Below are 18,728 nucleotides of genomic sequence, written 5' to 3'. Positions count from 1 at the left end.
ATGCTTCCCCATTGACTTTCCTTGTGCGAAACTGGCAGGGAAAGTCACAGTGATCATGTGGTCACAGGTCCTTTGATGTCATAATCATCGTCATGCATCCAAGCACCCAGGTCATGATCACGTGATTGTGGGGTTACACCAAAGGCTGAAATTTCAAGGAACTGGTCCTTATATCCATTTTTTCAGCACTGCCGTAACTTTGAACAGTCATTAAATGACTTAGATGAGTTTTGTTCTTTTGAATCAATAAGACTACAACACTACTCATACCTTCCAAATTTTTAAAATTTGATTTCCCACCAAAGCCTGTAGGCTAAATATGATAATGTAGGACTATATTTATCAGTGACTTGAGTTATACAGCAAGTCAATCCAAATGTATTGGCAAAATACAGTTGTCCACTTAGAACATGGTTAAACAAGGCATCTTGCACCGTCTTGGTTGTCCCAAAGGTGCTTTTTCAAGAGGCAACTGGACTTTCTGGTTTTTCTTTGAAGACGTTTCACTTCTCATCCAAAAAGCTTCTTCAGCTCTGACTGGATGGTGGGGAAGGGAAGGATTTATACTCCTTGCAGACAGCTGGTCATTTGGTTTGAAAGAGGGGTCAAAAAGGCCATCTACGTCAAAACTGAACAGCCCTCTCCCAACAGAACATAATAACTTCATTGTCACTTCGAATGTTCACTAATCGGCATACATTAAAATGAAATTTCGTTGCATACAGAGATGGAGGGATACGACATCATCTTATCTTCAGTCTACAACACAAACCTTTCAACAGTTCCAAAAAGCCTCCACAGGTGACCCTGAGATGATCCAGATAAACCTCCAGGTGGACCCTCAAAAAAGATGCAAATGACCAGCTGACTGCAAGGAATATCAATCCTTCCATTCCCCACCATTCAGTCAGAGCTGAAGAAGCTTCTTGGATAAGAAGCGAAATGTCTTCAAAGAAAAACCAGAAAGTCCAGTTGTCCCTTGAAAAAAAGCACCTTTGGGACAACCATTTATTTATTTATTTATTATTATTATTATTATTATTATTATTATTATTATTATTATTATTATTAATTTATTTATTAGTTCAATTTATATGCCGCCCTTCTCTGAAGACTCAGGGCGGCTTACAATGCATTAGCCTTCATTCTTTTGTATATACCTGCTTATTAGGGCTTTTTTTTGGGCCCCCATAAGCGGTATTTCTACAAAGTCATCTTATTGCCCCCACAATCCCGGTCCTCAATTTACCTACCTCGGAAGGATGGAAGGCTGAGTCAACCTTGAGCCTGGTGAGATTTGAACTCGCACTAATTGCAGGCAGCTGGCAGCTAAGTGCTACATAACAGCACTTAGTCCACTGAACCACCAAGGCTCAACCATGACCTGGATGATTGAGAATCTCCATAGACACTGACTTGGTTCACTCAAAATGTTATAATAATGGAATAATTCCCGTTATTCACTGAAAACATAAATTCCATTTTACCCAGCCTAGTATATACTTCAATCCTGCTCTTATTTATTACGGCCCACCCCTTCCTTATATTAATGGAACCCTTTATAAATGCCATTTTTCTTCATTAGCAGCATCCCCTATATTTAGGATGTTTTTCCTACCAATCTCATTAACAAGGCAATACAATGTCCCAGTTCCTATTTGATAAATATAGCCTTTAATACCATTTTTTTTTCAACTGCCAACTGCCTACACTTGCTTCAAACCCACAGGAGGGATGGCAATCCTTTCAGAATCAGATTCCTGCCCTTAGTTCAACTGAAATCTTCTAAGATAATAAGGGTATCGCAGTCAGCTTGCCGTGGAAATGGGTGGGAAGCTATCCCTGGTGAACGTGGGAGTTCTGCCTTAATTTTGCAGTAGAAATTCGCTTCAGTTGGAAGGGGAAGAATTTAGGAATCTGGTGCTGTCCTTAAGGAAGCAACTCTGCAGTGATTTATAATCCTTGGAGACAGCTGGTCATTTGCATCCTTTTTAGAGGGTCGTTGAAGCACTTGGAGATTTATCTGTGTCCTCAGGGTCACCTGAGTAGTGCTCCTGGTTCCTGTCATCTGCAATTTTTTTTTTTTAAATCTCTGGAAATCCATTCCTTATTCCCACACCATTCAAAGGATGTTCATCCCAAATTGTATAGCTAGAAGTCTGTAGAGATTCTCAGTCATCCAGGTCATGGTTACCCCAAAGATAATAGAATAATAGAATTATTGGCCAAATGTGATTGGACACACAAGGAATTTGTCTTTGGTGTTTATGCTCTCAGTGTATATAAGGAGAATAAATACATCCATCAAGAATAAAAAGATAAAAAGATACAACTCTTAAGTGATAGCCAAGATTACTAATAAGCTATCAAATCGTACTAGGAAACAAACAGAAACAATATAATTGAAAGATACAAGCAACATGGTTATAGTAATAAGTGGGAAGAGATAGATACTAGTAAGGAAGAGAAGAATAATAGTAATACTGTCTTAGTAAATAGTCTGAGTGTTGAGGGAATTATTTGTTTAGCAGAGTGATGGCATTCGGGAAAAAAATGTCCTTGTGTCTAGTTGTTCTGGTGTGCAGTGCTCTATAGCGTCGTTTTGAGGGTAGGAGTTGAAACAGTTTATGTCCAGGATGCGAGGGGTCTGTAGATATTTTCATGGCCCCCTATTTGACTTTTTGATGCAGCTGTCTGCAAGGAATATAAATCCTTCCATTCCCCCACTATCCTGTCAGAGCTGAGGAAGCTTCTTGGATGAAAAGCAAAACGTCTTCAAAAACAAAAACAAAAAAAACAAAAACAAGGAAGTCCAGTTGCCTCTTGAAAAAAGCATCCAGTGATTTCCAAATCCATTCCAATCTCCAAACTTAACAAGAGCTATTTCACTCTGACTCAGCAAAGCCTTTTATGTATACAGGAAGCTTCCTCAGAAGCAGCCACTTCTCTTATTTCCTAAACAAATCACTCAGCTGCCTCCACAAGCATAGAAGGAAATGCCAAAAACTGGACTTGGCAATTTTTGCCCTTCCAAAAATGCGCTGCGCTACTGAAAAAAAGAGCAACTTTAATACAGTCTGAGCACTGAGGCGGATTATTTTTTTTCCGTTGTTCAAGGGAGTTCAGGGAGAAAAAAAGGTTACTTATCAACTACAGCAACGTATGACCACAGCAACGCTTCTGTTGCTAAGCGAGACATTTGTTAAGTGGATTTTGCCCCATTTTACGACCTTTCTTGCCAAAGTTGCTAAGTGAATCACTGCAGTTAAGTTAGTAAAACGGCTGTTCACGGCTTCCCCATTGACTTTGCTTGTCAGGTCACAAAAGGGGATCACGTGACCTGGCACTGGAACCGTCATAAATATGAGTCAGTTGCCAAGCGTCGGAATTTTGAATGCTGCCATGGTTGTAAGGTCATAGATCCTTTTCTCAGTGCCACTGTAACTTCGAACGGTCACTAAATGAACTGTTGTAAGTCGAGGACTATACAATTGTATATCCATGTGCAACATCATTGAGGGCTATATGATGGTGACTTGTTTTCCCAGTTGTTAGTGGTAGGGTTTGTGGGTTGTAGTGCTGGAATGATGGGTTAGATCAGGGGTCTGCAACCTTAAACACTCAAAGAGCCATTTGGACCAATTTCCCACAGAAAAGAAAACACCGGGAGCCACAAAATCCTTCTCGTGCCAGACTATTTCTTGAGCGGCCACAAAACTAGCATATGTAGTTTAATTAAACGTTCTGTTTTTGTCTGAAACTTTTCTTGGATTTATCCATGGTTGGCCTATTGGGGGTTGAAAAGCTCAATAAATTGCGTGCCGGCGGGTGTCGTACATTGGCGGTTGTGACACATATTTTGAGTGACAGGGAGCCGCAGCAGAGGGGTGAAAGAGCCACATAGCCGCAGGTTGCTGACCCCGGGTTAGATAGTTCTTTATTGTGTCTGAACAAGGTATACAGGTAGTCCTTGATTTGCGACCACAATTGAGCCTAAAATTTCTGTTGCTAAGGGAGACATTTGTTAAAGAGGTTTTGCCCCATTTTACGACCTTCCCTGCCACAGTTAAGTGAATTGACGCAGTCGTTAAGCCAGTAACATGCTTGTTAAATGAATCTGGCTTCCCCATTGATTTTTGCTTGTCGGAAGGTCGCAAAAACGGATCACGTGATCCCAGAATGCTGCAATCATAAATCTGAGCCAATAGCCAAGTGTCTGAATTTTGAGATACTGCAATGGTCGTAAGTATGAAAAACGGCCACGAGTCACTTTTTTCGGTGCCATTGTAACCGTCACTGAATAAAACGGTTGTAAGCATAGGACTTCCTATAGTTTTCATATGATTTTTCTCTGATAGGAATCTCGTACGTATATTTGAGCATCAACTGAGCCTGATAATGAGATAAGTCTTTATGCAGGAATTTGACTGAAGGCCATCCTTACCTTACAACAGGGGTATCAAACTCGAGGCCCACAGGCCACATCCGACCCACGGGATGCTTAGATCTGGCCCACAGGGCCACCCTGGAAACAGCGAAGGACTGCCCCGCAGTGCCTCTGCCAGCAAAAATGGAGCTTGGGAGGGCAGAAGTTCGCAGGAGGCCGTTGCAGCCGAAAACAGAGCTCGGGAGCCCATTTTCAATGGCAGACCTCTCGGGCCACCACAGGCGCCCCCGACAGGAGTGACATCGAGCTGGCCACGCCCACCCCGGCCCCTTGAAGCCAAACACAACCCTGATGCGGCCCTCAATGAAATCGAGTTTGACACTCCTGCCTTGCAAGAATATAAAAAACACCTGCCACCTTGGTTGTGCTTTTGTCTTGACGCACAAAAAATTAAGCTGTACCTGGAAGCCACACAAAAGACCCCCTTTTGCCGTGTCTCCAGTTCGAAACTGATTTTTGCAACTGTTAAGATCTTCCAGTTGTCTGCAAGGCCAAATACCGCAGCAAGGAAGGAGGCGGAAGACGAGAACAACTCGTCTCACTTCAGCTATCATCCCAGACATGTTTCACAATCCCAACTGGGGATCGTAACGTTTCAAGAGGAACCTGGACAATTAAGTTGTGAAGGGGAGGGTGGGTATTGGTTCTGTTTGAGATGTAAATAGTCCTCGACTTGCATTTTGTTTTGTGCCTGTTCAAAGTTACAACGGCACTGGAAAAAAGTAACTCACAACCGTTTTTCAAGCTTACAACCATTGCAGCCTCCCCATGGTCATGTGATCAAAAGTCGGATGCTTGGCAACTGGTTCATATTTATGACGGTCGTAATGTCTCGGGGTCAACTTTTGCAACCTTCTGGCAAGTGAAGTCAGTGGGGAAATCAGATTCACTTAATAACCGGGTTACTAACTTCACAATTGCATCGATTTATTTAATAACTGTCGTAAAATGGGGTAAAACCCGCTTAACAACTGTCTGGCTTAGTAACAGAAATGTTGGGCTCAATTGTGATCCTAAGGCGATGACTATCGATATTAGGTTCCTTAATATTATTTTGCTAAGTTGGGACATGTATTCCATGGAAAACAGTTATACCTGATCACCTTAGCACCAGGTTTTTAACAAAGCTCAAGTTAACTTAAGTATAAATTAGACTCTGGGATATGATCCCATAAGCCTGAAAAAAGAAAAATGTAAAATCTGTATGCTGAGATTGTTAAAGCATACAAAGGTTGCCAGCCTAGGTAGCCAAATGTTTCTGCAGGACTACTGTGTTTTCCCAAAAATAAGACCCTGTCTTATATTTTTTTTTGAACCCAGAAATAAGCGCCTGGCTTTATTTTTGGGGAGGTCTTATTATTTTGGGGCGCGTGGAGCAAGATGGGGCTCCTCTTGCTGTCTTACCTGATTTCCAGCTCTACGTTTAAATATTTTCAGGGAGGGTTTATCTTTCAGGGGGAGGCTTATTTTAGTGCATGCGCTCAAAAGCACGATTGGGATTATCAGGGGATGTCTTATTTTCGGGGAAACAGGGTAAATAAATACATTTCTCATCCAGTCTTACAGGAATAAAAGAGTCACAGTAATGAATGTACGGTCAAAACTTTCCTAGCTCCTGTAAGAATTACAAAGATTTATTATCCAAGTTCAAGATGCTTCTAATAGTATTCTAAAAATTCTAAAATTGAATTCTGAAAGAACCTTTCAGGCAGCCCCACGTTAATTAATACATTAATTCAGAAAACTCTGTGGATCAAAGGGCACATTAATAGTTACATGGAATGAATAGGACCCTGAGAAAGGTATATGCACATCCTTTCAGAGTGAGAGTGTGAGGACTGTGGTAGTAAATCATGTGTTTGGCAGGAAATACAATGCAGGAAGTAGAGGGTTACTTACTGAAGATGTCTACCACCAGTGAACATTAAGTGCAATACACATACACACACAGAAATGTGTATGCATATGCAATTGTGCGCTGATTAACAGATACAGTGTTTGCATTTAAAATTTGGTCTCATGAGCCAACAAGTAAATGATAGTTTCCCCTTAGCAACCACAATTGGGATCAACAATTCGGTCACTGAGCGAAGCATGCAACTGTGTTAAGGATCTTATTTCAGCATTCTCGTTTTATAAATCTGCAAAGGTTGCAAATGCCAGGGCTGGTTGTAAAGTTAGTTTTCCAGCACCATCATAACAGGGAAAGATTGCAATCAATTAAACAAGGATTATCTATATCCCCAGATTGCACAGGACTTGGTCAACGACAATCGGTCTATCCTAAGTGCTTAGTGGATTTCATTCTTGAGACTTAATCCTTTACTAGTCTGTCCGCTGACCAGACCTTAAACTGTTCCTAGCATCAATAACATTCTGATTTATAAATCTAGCTTATTGTTGAAAGCATTTTTCAGAAAGCAAATTCAACATCCCTGTGCAACTCACAAGGTCCTCTGAAATTGATCTGTCTGTGATAAAATGAGAACTCTTAGCACAAATTCAAAGAAAGTTGAACAGAGTTTTCTACAAGGCCTACAAATGGAGTTACAGTTGCATATGCCTTGTATTCAAAAAAAAAAAAAAAAAAGCACATTTTTCAGACAGAAAACATGTTGCAAACACACACACAACCGGTATATACAATTAGACTGTGATATTCAAAGGAAATTCACTACAAATTATACAGAATTTCCACACCTGTGAAATTTAATGCAGGATAGGGATGTATTAATGCAAAATAAAATTACAGAACTGATTTTAAAATTGCTGGAAAGGCTAGTGCTACACCTGTCAGGCAAAGAAAAAAATAGTATCCTCCTGCACGGTCTTTATAAAATAGTTTATTTATAATTACATTTACTGTATAAAATAACATACTGCAGTTAGATCTCGACATTATTTTACTAGGTCAATATAATTAAAAGAGGGGGGAAAAGGTATATTACTGCTATTTACTAATCATTAAAAATTACGGCAAGTATGTTCCTGGGAATCATTAAAGCATCTGGAATAGCTACTAAAAATTGCATAATAGAAAAAAAAATGGACTATATTGATTTCCATTAAAAGAAGACTTGACAATAACAGTACTTCAGTCAGCTAATTTTTATGCATAAAGTGCCACGGTCTCTGATGTTTTTTATAATGATTTCAGAGTAATCAGAATAATAATAGCAGTACAGACATTTGGGACTTTGTAAGCATAATATAATATTAAAGCCTTTCAAATTCTTTTTTTGTCAAAAAAAAAAAAACAATCCTTCATTTGGTACCGTTTCCCCGAAAATAAGACATCCCCTGATAATAAGCCCAATCGGGCTTTTGAGCGCATGCGCTAAAATAAGCACCCCCTGAAAATAAGCCCTCCCCCAAAATATTTAAATGCATGCACAGCCGGTCACTCCCATTTCATCTGGTTAGGGAGACAGAACTGGAAATCAGGTAAGACAGCAAGAGGACCCCCTTCTTGCTCCACGCGCCCCAAAATAATAAGACCTCCCCGAAAATAAGGCTAAGCGCTTATTTTGGGGCTCAAAAAAATATAAGACAGGGTCTAATTTTCGGGGAAACACGGTATGCTTTTTCACAAACAAAGAAGAAAAAAACTGAATGCTGAGAAGTGAACAAATGAATGAATACCACATGATAGTATTAACAATTTGAAAACAAAAATGTCAGATGGACATGATATCAGTTATGCACCAAGCAATGAAAAAGTCAAAGAAACTAGGCATTTTCTAAGCTGCTCATCTAGTTATGTTGATATCTTGAAAGGTATCTGTGGGTTAGTAGCTTCCACATCTGCAAAGTGGCACCTTAGCATAACAGATCAAGATATTTTGTCACTGTACAGATACAAGGAAAGTAGTTTCTTGGGACTCTTGCAAACAGGAACAGTACAGACTCAAGTTTTAGCCCAAAGCACTATATATTTACACTTCCTTAAAGAAGAGAATATAAAATGAAAATAGCTATTTTTACTAAGACCTACGTATATATATAATAATAGCAAGGTTATACAGAAGCATTTTCATTTTAATGAGCTGTTAATAAATCCAGATGTATTTCAGACTTCTAATTAACTTGCTCTGCCAATAAATTGCTGTTCCCAATTAAGTTTAGTTTCTGAAAGATAATGGCAGAGATAGAAATCGAACCGCAAATTATTGATTGATAATATAGTTACATGGTCATTAGGAGACATCTTTGTTTGAAGATTAGCTATAGAATAAATTAGTGCTACCAAGATTATGTACAATAAATCAAATAGGAAGACAGAAAAACGAAGCGCTAAACTCTCCCTGATTCATATATAACTCAATAATATCTTTAAAAACTACTGCGTTAACTATCGACATTATGACCATGAAAGAAGCATCAAAAAAACTGCCACCCTGAAGCTGGGTAAATTTACTTTTGGAGTAAGTTCTACCAGCTTTATTTCCAAATCCATCTTGTTCAGTCACAGAACTGTACAAGAGAAAATTCAATCAATACTTCTGGAACTTTGTGCAAGAGTTTTTAATTATACCTTGAGCCCACTTCAGGATTCTATTATCTCTGCTACGTTATTTAATATCTTGATGAAACCATTTAAGCGGGATCATAGGTCATCAGTACGCAAATGACTCCCAGATTTCTCTTTCATCTCGAGGAAACAGCTGTGGTTCTATTTGCCCTGAGCCCCGTTTCTGGATGGAGTTGATGAGGACAAATTGAGCAAACGGAGTCATAAAAAGCAAGCTAAATCAATGGTCAGTGGGTCAACTGCTAAAATGAATGGCATTCAGATGAAACTATGGAAGGTCAGTGCCCACTGAAAAACCTCAACTGTGAGGAAGACTAGTGCTAGCTTCAATGGCTTTCAAGTTATTGTGTACAGTTTAGTAATCTTTGCACAATTAGACATGCTTTCATAACCTCCCACCTGTCACATGTGGGAATGTCTTTAAATAAAGTTCAGAAATGTGTAAGTTGCGTCTCTCTAAACATACTTAGTGAGAAATGTAGAGTGAGTAATGAGGTGCCTAACTCACTCCCAAATGCACAGTGAGAAAAATGACACTTGATCACATGACACCCCCCCTTTATGACAGCTGCACCTGTCATAAATATGAACCAATTGCCAAGCATCCAGAATTTGATCACATGACCTTGGGGATGCTACAAGGTCGTAAGTGTGAAAAATGGTCATAAGTCCCTTTTTTCAGTGCCGTTGTAACTTGTAATGGTTACTAAAAAGTGATATAATATGGTCATAACCCCCAATGCTAGGTAGTAATCTTGCAGCCCTTTATTAGGCAAACGGTAATTCTCAAAACGTAGTATCTAAAATCTATATGGCATGTTGTGGGCAACATAAATCTTTCCAAACTCAGCGTATAAGCGGTATTATATAAAATACAGGTGTAAAAAAAAAAAAGACTCACATTCAAGAAATTGTAGCGGAAAAACTGATTAATGCATGTTTAAATTGGACACAAGTTAGAAAATAAATGCAGAGAACTAACATGAGCAGGAAATCCATGAAAAATTTACCACAATCTGTTACACTACAAATGCTTTTCTTAGAGCAGAGGTCTCCAACCTTGTCAACTTTAAGACTTTAAGACTTGTGGACTTCAATTCCCAGAATTCCTCAGCCAGCAAAAGCTTTGCTGGCTGAGGAATTCTGGGAGCTGAAGTCCACAAGTCTTAAAGTTGACAAGGTTAGAGACCCATGTCTTAGAGCAGGGCAAGAATAGGCAGTATCTGACAAACAGAAGTATATTGTCTCTAATATCCAATTATTACAAGTTTATTCCACGAAGCTTTCTGTTGTATTAGAGCAGTGGTTCTCAACGTGTGGGTCGCGACCCCTTTGGGGGGGTCAAATGACTCTTTCACAGGGGTCGCCTAAGACCATTGGAAAACACATTTTCAATGGTTTTCGGAATAATTTTATGGTTGGGGGTCACCACAACATGAGGAACTGTATTAAAGGGTCACGGCATTAGGAAGGTTGAGAACCACTGTATTAGAGTCTCCAAAACTAGCAATTCTAGTATCATGGGATACTGTAATTCATGGAAGGATAAAGATACAGATTGAGAGATGAATTCTACATTCAAAATAAGATACATGCTGTTGTCATTTAAATAAAGATAATTAGTATATTCAAGGCAGAGGTTTTAGGCATATTCTTCATCGTTCATTTCAGCACAGAGTATTAATACTCAATGTGGTATTGTATGGTGCATTAAATCGAACATATTTAAGATACCCGTATGAATAACAAGGGCAAAAAGTAAGCATGACATGCAATACAGAAAACTAACAGGCAACTTTAAGGAAAGGGAGCAAATAGCCTTGAAACAAGACCAGAGATCTATAAATACAAAGAAAAATAAGGATGATATGTGGGATACAGAAGTCAGTTCTGCAGAGGTTCGTATCTTATGCAAATGTACTCTCAGCTTGGTTCATGTGATGAGTTTATCCACAATGAACTCATTTTTCTGGCCACAAAGACTCAATTCACACAACACCCTAGGCTTAGATGGGGTTAGCTAATTTGCAAGATCTTATAGGTTCACAATCACTTGAAAGTAAATAAATATAGCAGGAGTGGTAACCAACAATAAAGATGATCTAGAAAAGCAAAAGAACAGATGGGCAAAAATGACTATGTCCTCCTGTAATAAAACCTAAGCAAAACAAGGAGTTCTCAAATGAAAACTATGCAACAATTAGAAAAAATGTGAACCACAACACAGTTGCCGGCCTAAGAATTTGCAGAATGACAACATCCCCCAATCTGTAATTTTTCTTTCATTCATTCACTCAACTTGTACAGCCGCCCATCCTAACAAATGACTCTGGGTGGGCGAAGAAGCTAAAATAAATTAAAATAATTCCAATTGCAGGTATGAACATTGAAATACACACCGGCCAAGAAAGATATCACAATCCACAGTGGTTAATACAGCCAGGAGACTAAGACTGGGACACAGAAGTAGGTTTTTAAGGCCTTATGAAAGACCACCTGGGTGATAATGAGTGCAGGTCAAGATATAACCTGGTCTTAAAGTTGTTTAGAGCCATAAATGCCATTGGGTAAACACTAAGCATGTTTACCTGTTCGCCTTCAGTTGCTAACTGAAGCAGTGCAATTGCTTTATGTGGAAAGGTGAATGCAGCACCTGGCCATTATATTCTGTGCTAAGGGCAGGTTTCTGATCAAATACAAGAACTGCTCTAGGTAAGACCCATTACAGCAGTAGTCCTCGACTTATGACCACAATTGAGCCCGACATTTCTGTTGCTAAGCAAGACAGTTCAGTGGGTTTTGCCTCGTTTGACAACCTTCTTGCCACAGTTCTGAATCACTGCCACTGTTAAGTTAGTTAACATGGTTGTTCGCTGAATCTGGCTTCTAAATAGGTTTTGCTCGTCAGATGATTGCAAAAGGGGATCCACATGATCCCAGGAAACCGCAACCGTCAGCTGCCAAGCAGCTCAATTTTGATCATGTGAGCACAAAAATGCTGCAATGGTTGTTAAGTATGAAAAACGGTCATAAGTCACTTTTTTTCAGGGCCATTGTAAATTTGAGCAGTCACTAAATGAATGAGTGTAAGTCTGTAACAGGTGGAGAAAGCTAAGAAATCATTGTCTCTTGGGGAGATGGGTAGAATATAAATTTAACAAACGAATAAAACTAAATCCAGATGGGTAACCTTGGGCCAGTCATTCTTCCTCAGCCCTAAGGAGGAGGCAACAAAAACCCATTTCTGAAAAACCTTGCCCATAAAATTGGAGGGACAGTAGGAAGAAGGAAGGAAGGAAGGAAGGAAGGAAGGAAGGAAGGAAGGAAGGAAGGAAGGAAGGAGTGAGTAGGGGATGGATGGATGGGGAGGATGGAAGTAGGGGTGCGGGAGGAAGAAAGAAGGAAGGAAGGGAGGGAAGGAGGAAGGAAGGGAGTAGGGGATGGATGGTTGGGTGAGTAGGAGGGGGGAAGAAGGAAGCAGTAGGGGATGGATGGATGGATGGAGGATGGAAGAAGGGGTGCGGGAGGAAGGAAGGAAGGAAGGAAGGAAGGAAGGAAGGAAGGAAGGAAGGAAGGAAGGGACACAGCCAAAGCAAAGGGGGGGGAGAATGGAAAAAACTGTACAGGTAGTTCTCGACTTACACCCTCAAGGGAGCCCAAATATTTCTGCCGCTAAGCGAAACATTTAAGTGAATGTTGCCCCATTGTACGACCTTTCTTCTTACAGTTGTTAATTGAATCATGGCAGCCGTTAAGTTAGCAACACACTTACCAACAACCATGCAACTAATTGAGCAACCGCAGTGGTTGCCTTGTCCACTGTGGCAAGAAAAGGTAGTACAATGGGGCAACACTCCCTTAACCAACATCTCACTGAAAAGAGCGACTTACGACCATTTTTCACACTTATGACCATTGCACCATCCCCTCCTGATTTCCATTCGAATGCTCGACACCTGATTCACATTTATGATGGTTGCAGCATCCCTGGCTCACGCGATTTCCCTTTTTTGAAAATATTTACAGATCCTTCACATCCTGGACATAAACTGTTTTAACTCCTACCCTCAAAACGACGCTATAGAGCACTGCATACCAGAACTAGACACAAGGACAGTTTTTTCCCAAATGCCATCACTCTGCTAAACAAATAATTCCCTCAACACTGTCAAACTATTCACTAAGTCTGCATTACTATTACTATTCATCTTATTGTTCCTATTACCCATCTCGTCCCACTTACGACTGTATAACTGTAACTTTGTTGCTTGTACCCTTATGAGTTATATTGACTGTTTCCTAATATGATTTGATTGTTTATTTGTTCCCTATGACTATCATTAAGTGTTGTACCTTATGATTTTTGACCAATGTATCTTTTCTTTTTATGTACACTGAGAATTCCTTGTGTGTCCAGTCACACTTGGCCAATAAAGAATTCTATTCTATTTTTGCGACCTCCTGACAAGCAAAGTCAATGGGGAAAGCCAGATTCCCCTAACAACTGTGTGGCTAACTTCACAACTAGCAGCCATTCACTTAACAACTTTGGCAAAAAAAAAAAAAAAGGTGATACCACGGGGTTTAAGGACTCCCTTAACAAATTTAACAGATTAACAGAGTTGGAAGGGACTTTATAGGTCATCTAGTCTAAGCCCCCACTCAAGCAGGAGACCCTACACCATTTCTGACAAACGGCAGTCCAATCTTTTCTTGAAAGTCTCAAGTGATGAAGCTCCCACAGCTTCTGAAGGCAACTTCTGTTCCACGGGTTGATTGTTCGCACTGTCAGAAAATTTCCTCCTCATTTCTAAGTTGAATCTCTTCTTGGTCAGTTTCCATCCATTATTCCTTGTCTGGCCTTCAGGTGCTTTGGAAAAATAGCTTGACCCCTTCCTCTCTGTGGCAGCCCCCGAGGTGGGTTTTCAGCAGGTTGTGACCAGTTCTGGAGAACCGGTAGCGGAAATTTTGAGTAGTTCGGAGAACCGGTAGTAAAAATTCTGACTGGCCCCACCCCCATCTATTCTCTGCCTCCTGAGTTCCAGCTGATCCGGAGGAAATGAGGATTTTGCAGTAACCTTCCCCCGGAGTGGGGAGGGAATGGAGATTTTACACTATCCTCCCCCTGGAGTGGGGTGGGAATGGAGATTTTACAGTATCCTTCCCCTGCCCGCACACCAAGCCACGCCCACCAAGACATGCCACGCCCACCAAGCCACACCCACAGAACCCGTAGTAAAAAAAAATTGAAACCCACCACTGGGCAGCCCCTCAAATATTGGAACACGGCTATCATGTCTCCTCTGGTCCGTCTCTTCACTAGACCAGGGGTGGGCAAATGTGGCTCTTTTACAACCTGTGGACTTCAACTCCCAGAATTCCTGAGCCAGCCAAGCTGGCTCAGGAATTCTGGGAATTGAAGTCCACAGGTTGTAAAAGAGCCACATTTGCCCACCCTTGCCACTAGACCAGCCATGCTCAGTTCCTGTTTTTCTCACTCAGCAACCTAAATCCTGGGCTCTGTCGCGGTCGTAAGTCGGGGACTACCCGTAAAAGGTGGAGGGGCTCTATTCAAACCGGGGGGGTTTGTGTGGAGGGGAGGAATTCATTGAAAAAAAAAAAAACCCCACCCCCACCCGTTTGGGGGAAGAGGCCAAGCGAGGCAACCACGAGGAGGAAGAGCAGCAACAGAAACCACGTGGAAGGAAGAGAAGGGGGGAGGGAGGGGCCAAGGAGCGGTTTCCAAGGGAACCGCGCGTGAGGGGCTCGCGCCGAGGGGCGGGGCCGCAAGGCAGGGGAGGGGGGCGGGGCCGGCCCATGTGCCGCGCGGGAGGGGCCGAGTGCCTCTGCAGACGGGAGCCTGAGAGGAGGGGGAGAGGGAGGGGGGAGGAAAGCGAGCGCGGGGAAAAGGCTTTTTTTTTTTTTTTTCTCCTCCCCTTCTCGCCCTCCCGCCCTCGTTTTCCTCCAGCGCCTACTCACCGCGCTATTCCCCCCTCCCCCGAAGCTTGAGGGGAGGGACTCAGGTGGGCAAAGCGGAGCCGCCGCCGGAGCCGCCCGCACGGACCAGGCAAGACAGGGTGTGGAGACGAGGACGGCCACCGCCGGGCGTGCGTGCGTCACGCGCGTGCGCGTCGAACGAGCCGGATATATAGATATATATATACCGGGAGGCGCAGCGCAGCTGCCCGGAGAGAGGGTGGCGTGCGGTTGTGGCGGCGGCGCCTCTTCGAGACACTGCGCATGCGCCAGAGCCGGCAAAAAAAGAGGAAGGGGGTAGAAAGAGAGAGAGAAAAAAAAAATTCCGAGTTTCTCTGTCCTTCCATCAGGGTGAGAAGTGGAGTCGGGCGGGCGCCAAAATATAAAAAAAACGAACCACGGGGGCAAATCCTGTGGCTTGTGGTTCCCCGGGCTCTCGGGTGTTGAGCCGTTTCGGGTCCAGGTAGAAAAGAGCAGAGGAATCCTTTTTTTTGGGGGGGGGGGACCGTGGATCGGGCGGAGTGGCTGTCCCTCAAAAAAAGCCAGGACTTAAGTGGCAATTTTTTGGGATTGGGGTGGGTGTCATTTTTGAAAAAAAGCGTTATCAACCCTTGAAAACACAAGAGATGCTTCCTCCAGACTCTATGAAAAGGAAGGACTCTGGAGAATCCTGGACCTGATCCATAGTTTGCTTTAACCGTGGTTTGTTGAATAAACCGTGGTTTGTTGAATAAACCGTGGTTTGTTGAATAAACAATGGTTTGTTGAATAAACCATGGTTTGTTGAATCCTTATTGCATGTATTGCCTGTATATACATGCAATAAGCATAAACCAGAATTGGTAAGCCAGAGTGCGAATGACCAACAGTTCCCAACCTAGAGAAAGGAAGGTGCAGGAAGGAAAACCAAAAGAAATATACTTTCCCCCACGATGATCTATCCTTAACCTATTTCTTCAGATCTTCCAACAGTATCTAAAATTTCACAAGGTTACCAGATTTTGCAAGATTTCAAAATCATGCAATGGGGCGACTTTTCCCAATGAATGCTTAAGTAACGCAGATGGTGGGGCAGGTTGCAGAGGCACTGATGTCCATAGGTAGTCCTTGACTTATGACCACAGCTGAGTCCAGAATTTATGTTGCTAAGTGAGAAATGTGTTACTTAAAACACATTTCTCACTGAGCAACATACATTCTGGGCTTTTGCCCCGTTTTACAACTTTCCTTGCCACAGTTGTTAAGTGGAAACCACGGCAGTTGTTAAAGGAGTAACACAGTTGTTAAGTGAATCTGGCTTTCCCCATTGACTTTGCTTGCCAGAAGGTCGTAAAAGAGGATCACAGTTTGCAAACTTCTAACAAGCAAAGTCAACGGGGAAGCCGGATTCATTTGACAACCTAACTTAACAACTGCAGTGATTCATTTAACAAATACAGCAAGAAAAGTCGTAAAGAGAGCCTTGGTAGCGCAGCAGACTAAAGTGCTGTTAAGTAGCACCAGCTGCCTGCAACTACTGCAAGTTCAAATCTCACCAGGCTCAAGGTTGACTCAGCCTTCCATCCTTTCAAGGTAGGTAAAATGAGGACCCGGATTATGGGGGCAAAGCTGACTTTGTATAAAAAAGAACACCGCTTAGGGGAGGCCGAAAGCCCTACTAAGCAGGTATATACAAAAGTATGAAGGCTATTGCTTAACGCATTGTAAGCCGTGCTGAGTCTCCGGAGAAGGGCGGCATATAAATAGAACCAATAAATAATAAATAAATAAATAAATAAAGTAGGGCAAAGCTCACTTAACCAATTTCTCACTTAGCAACATAAAGCCTGGGCTCAATTGTGGCCGTAACCTGGCCTCCCCATTGACTTTGCTTTTCAGAAGATTGCAAAATATGATCACATGAGCCTGGGTGGGACACTTTATGCCACCATCATAAATATGAACCCTTTGTCAGGCATCTGAATGTAAATCATGTGACTGGATGTTGCAATGGTCATAAGCGTGAAAAATGGTTGTCAGACTTTTTTTCAGTGCCGTTGTAACTTTGAATGGTCACTAAATGACCTGCCGTAAGTGAAGGAGTAGCTCTAGTAGGTTGGGTTAACTTCGCATAGGAATAAAGATAGCCAACATTAAGGCAACACCCATAAAGAATTTGGCTATTGCTTTAGGGCAGAGGTCAGCAACCTGGGGCTCTGGAGCCGCATGTGGCTCTTTCACTTCTCTGCTGCAGCTCCCTGACACTCAAAATATGTGTCACTAACGCCAATGTGCAACACCCACTGGCACGCGATTTACTGAACTTTTCAACCCCCGGTAGGCCAACCATGGATAAATCCAAGAAAAGAAAAGTTTCAGAAGAAAACAGAACGTTTAATTCAACTACATATGTTAGTTTTGTGGCTGCTTAAGAAATAGTCAGGCACGGGAAGGGTTTTGTGGCTCCCGGTGTTTTCTTTTCTGTGGGGAAACCGGTCCAAATGGCTCTTTGAGTGTTTTAAGATTGCAGACCCCTGCTTTAGGGAGTAAAATGTACAGGTAATCCTCAATTTACAACCACAATTGAGCCCAAAATTTCTGTTGCTAAGTGAGGCATTTCTTAAGCGGGTTTCGCCCCGTTTTACAACTTCACAGCTGTGGACTTTGCTTGCCAGAAGGTCGCAAGGAAGACCCTGGGACACTGCAACCGTCACAAATATGAGTCGGTGGCCAAACCGCCTGGATTTTGATCCCGTGGCCATGGGGATATTGCAATGGTCGTATAAGTGTGAAAAATGGCCAGAAAGTGGCTTTTTTTCAGTGCCATCGTAATTTCCAGCGGTCACTAAATGAACTGTCGTAAGTCCGGGACTACCTTTATTGGTTCGGCCCCTATTCCATGGTGAGCAGCAGCTGTTAGTTATAGCTTCTTCCCTACAGAAGGATGCAGCTATTTCCTCCTTCAACGAGTCCTCCGTTAACACGCCCTGCAACAGTCTCTCTTTAGGGCTTTAATCCGATTAGTATCGCAAAACCCCGGTGGAGTTTTATTCTTCTGAATGGCCCTGTCACAACATTGTTAGAAGCGCCAGAAGCGAGAGTCTCGGGTCAGCCTCAGACTGAGGTTCTCATCGGCCAGATGGCCACGCAGGTGGAGGGGGTGGGTGGGAACTGGGGTTGTCGCCCAACACGCCAGGAGGACCTTGAGTTTGAAAAGAACTTAAACAGAAAAGAGGATTTCTGCATCTCGGGGTTTTATTTTTTTTAAAACTGCCAAGCTTTAGAAAGAGCCCATCAACTGTTCTTCTGCATTGCCAGAACATTAATTCCACCCTACTGGATGATGGGCTTAGTCTTGGTTGCAGACAGGAGTGTAAAAAAAACGATCAGGGACTCAAGAGGAAAACCCCATCGCAAATCTCATGAAGGTGACTGTGCCTTTATTAAGAAGCCTAGCTTCTTAATAAACAACTAGACACAAGGACAGTTTCCCCCCATCACTCTGCTAAACAACTAATTCCCACACACTGTCAAAACTATTTAGTAAGACTGTATTACTATGATTATCCTCGTCTTTCCTATTACCTATCTCCTTTTCTACTTACGACTATATAACTTTGTTGTTTGCATCTTTACGATTTATATTGTTTTATTTAGTTTCCTAATGCGATTTATGTTGCTTGCTTATTTAAGTATCCTATGGCTATCACTAAGCGTTGTATCTTATGATTCATGCTGGCTGCCCAATCAGAACATAGCCAAGCTCCCACCCAATCAGTTCACACCCCCACTGGC

The 18,728-nt window shown here is 42.1% G+C and overlaps 1 protein-coding gene across 5 annotated transcripts in view; it reads right to left on the bottom strand.

Moving 5' to 3' along the window:
• CYRIB (CYFIP related Rac1 interactor B) overlaps positions 1-18,728 on the bottom strand; it is a 121,410-nt gene that overhangs the window by 77,483 nt on the left and 25,199 nt on the right. For 3 of the 5 annotated variants that reach the window (XM_070942017.1, XM_070942015.1, XM_070942019.1), the window contains exon 1: positions 14,958-15,062. The exons of the other annotated variants lie outside the window; for them this stretch is intronic. The gene's annotated coding sequence lies outside the window, so the exon portion shown is untranslated. Of the gene's footprint in view, positions 1-14,957; positions 15,063-18,728 lie in introns of those variants that run through there. 5 annotated transcript variants of the gene reach the window in all.

The sequence above is a fragment of the Pituophis catenifer genome, unplaced genomic scaffold (assembly GCF_029215685.1).
Source record: "Pituophis catenifer annectens isolate HBS135680 unplaced genomic scaffold, rPitCat1.0.hap2 SCAF_3, whole genome shotgun sequence".
Lineage (NCBI taxonomy): Eukaryota > Metazoa > Chordata > Lepidosauria > Squamata > Colubridae > Pituophis > Pituophis catenifer.
The sequence above is the reverse complement of the archived record's forward strand: the minus strand, read 5'-3'. Positions and strand labels throughout refer to the sequence as shown.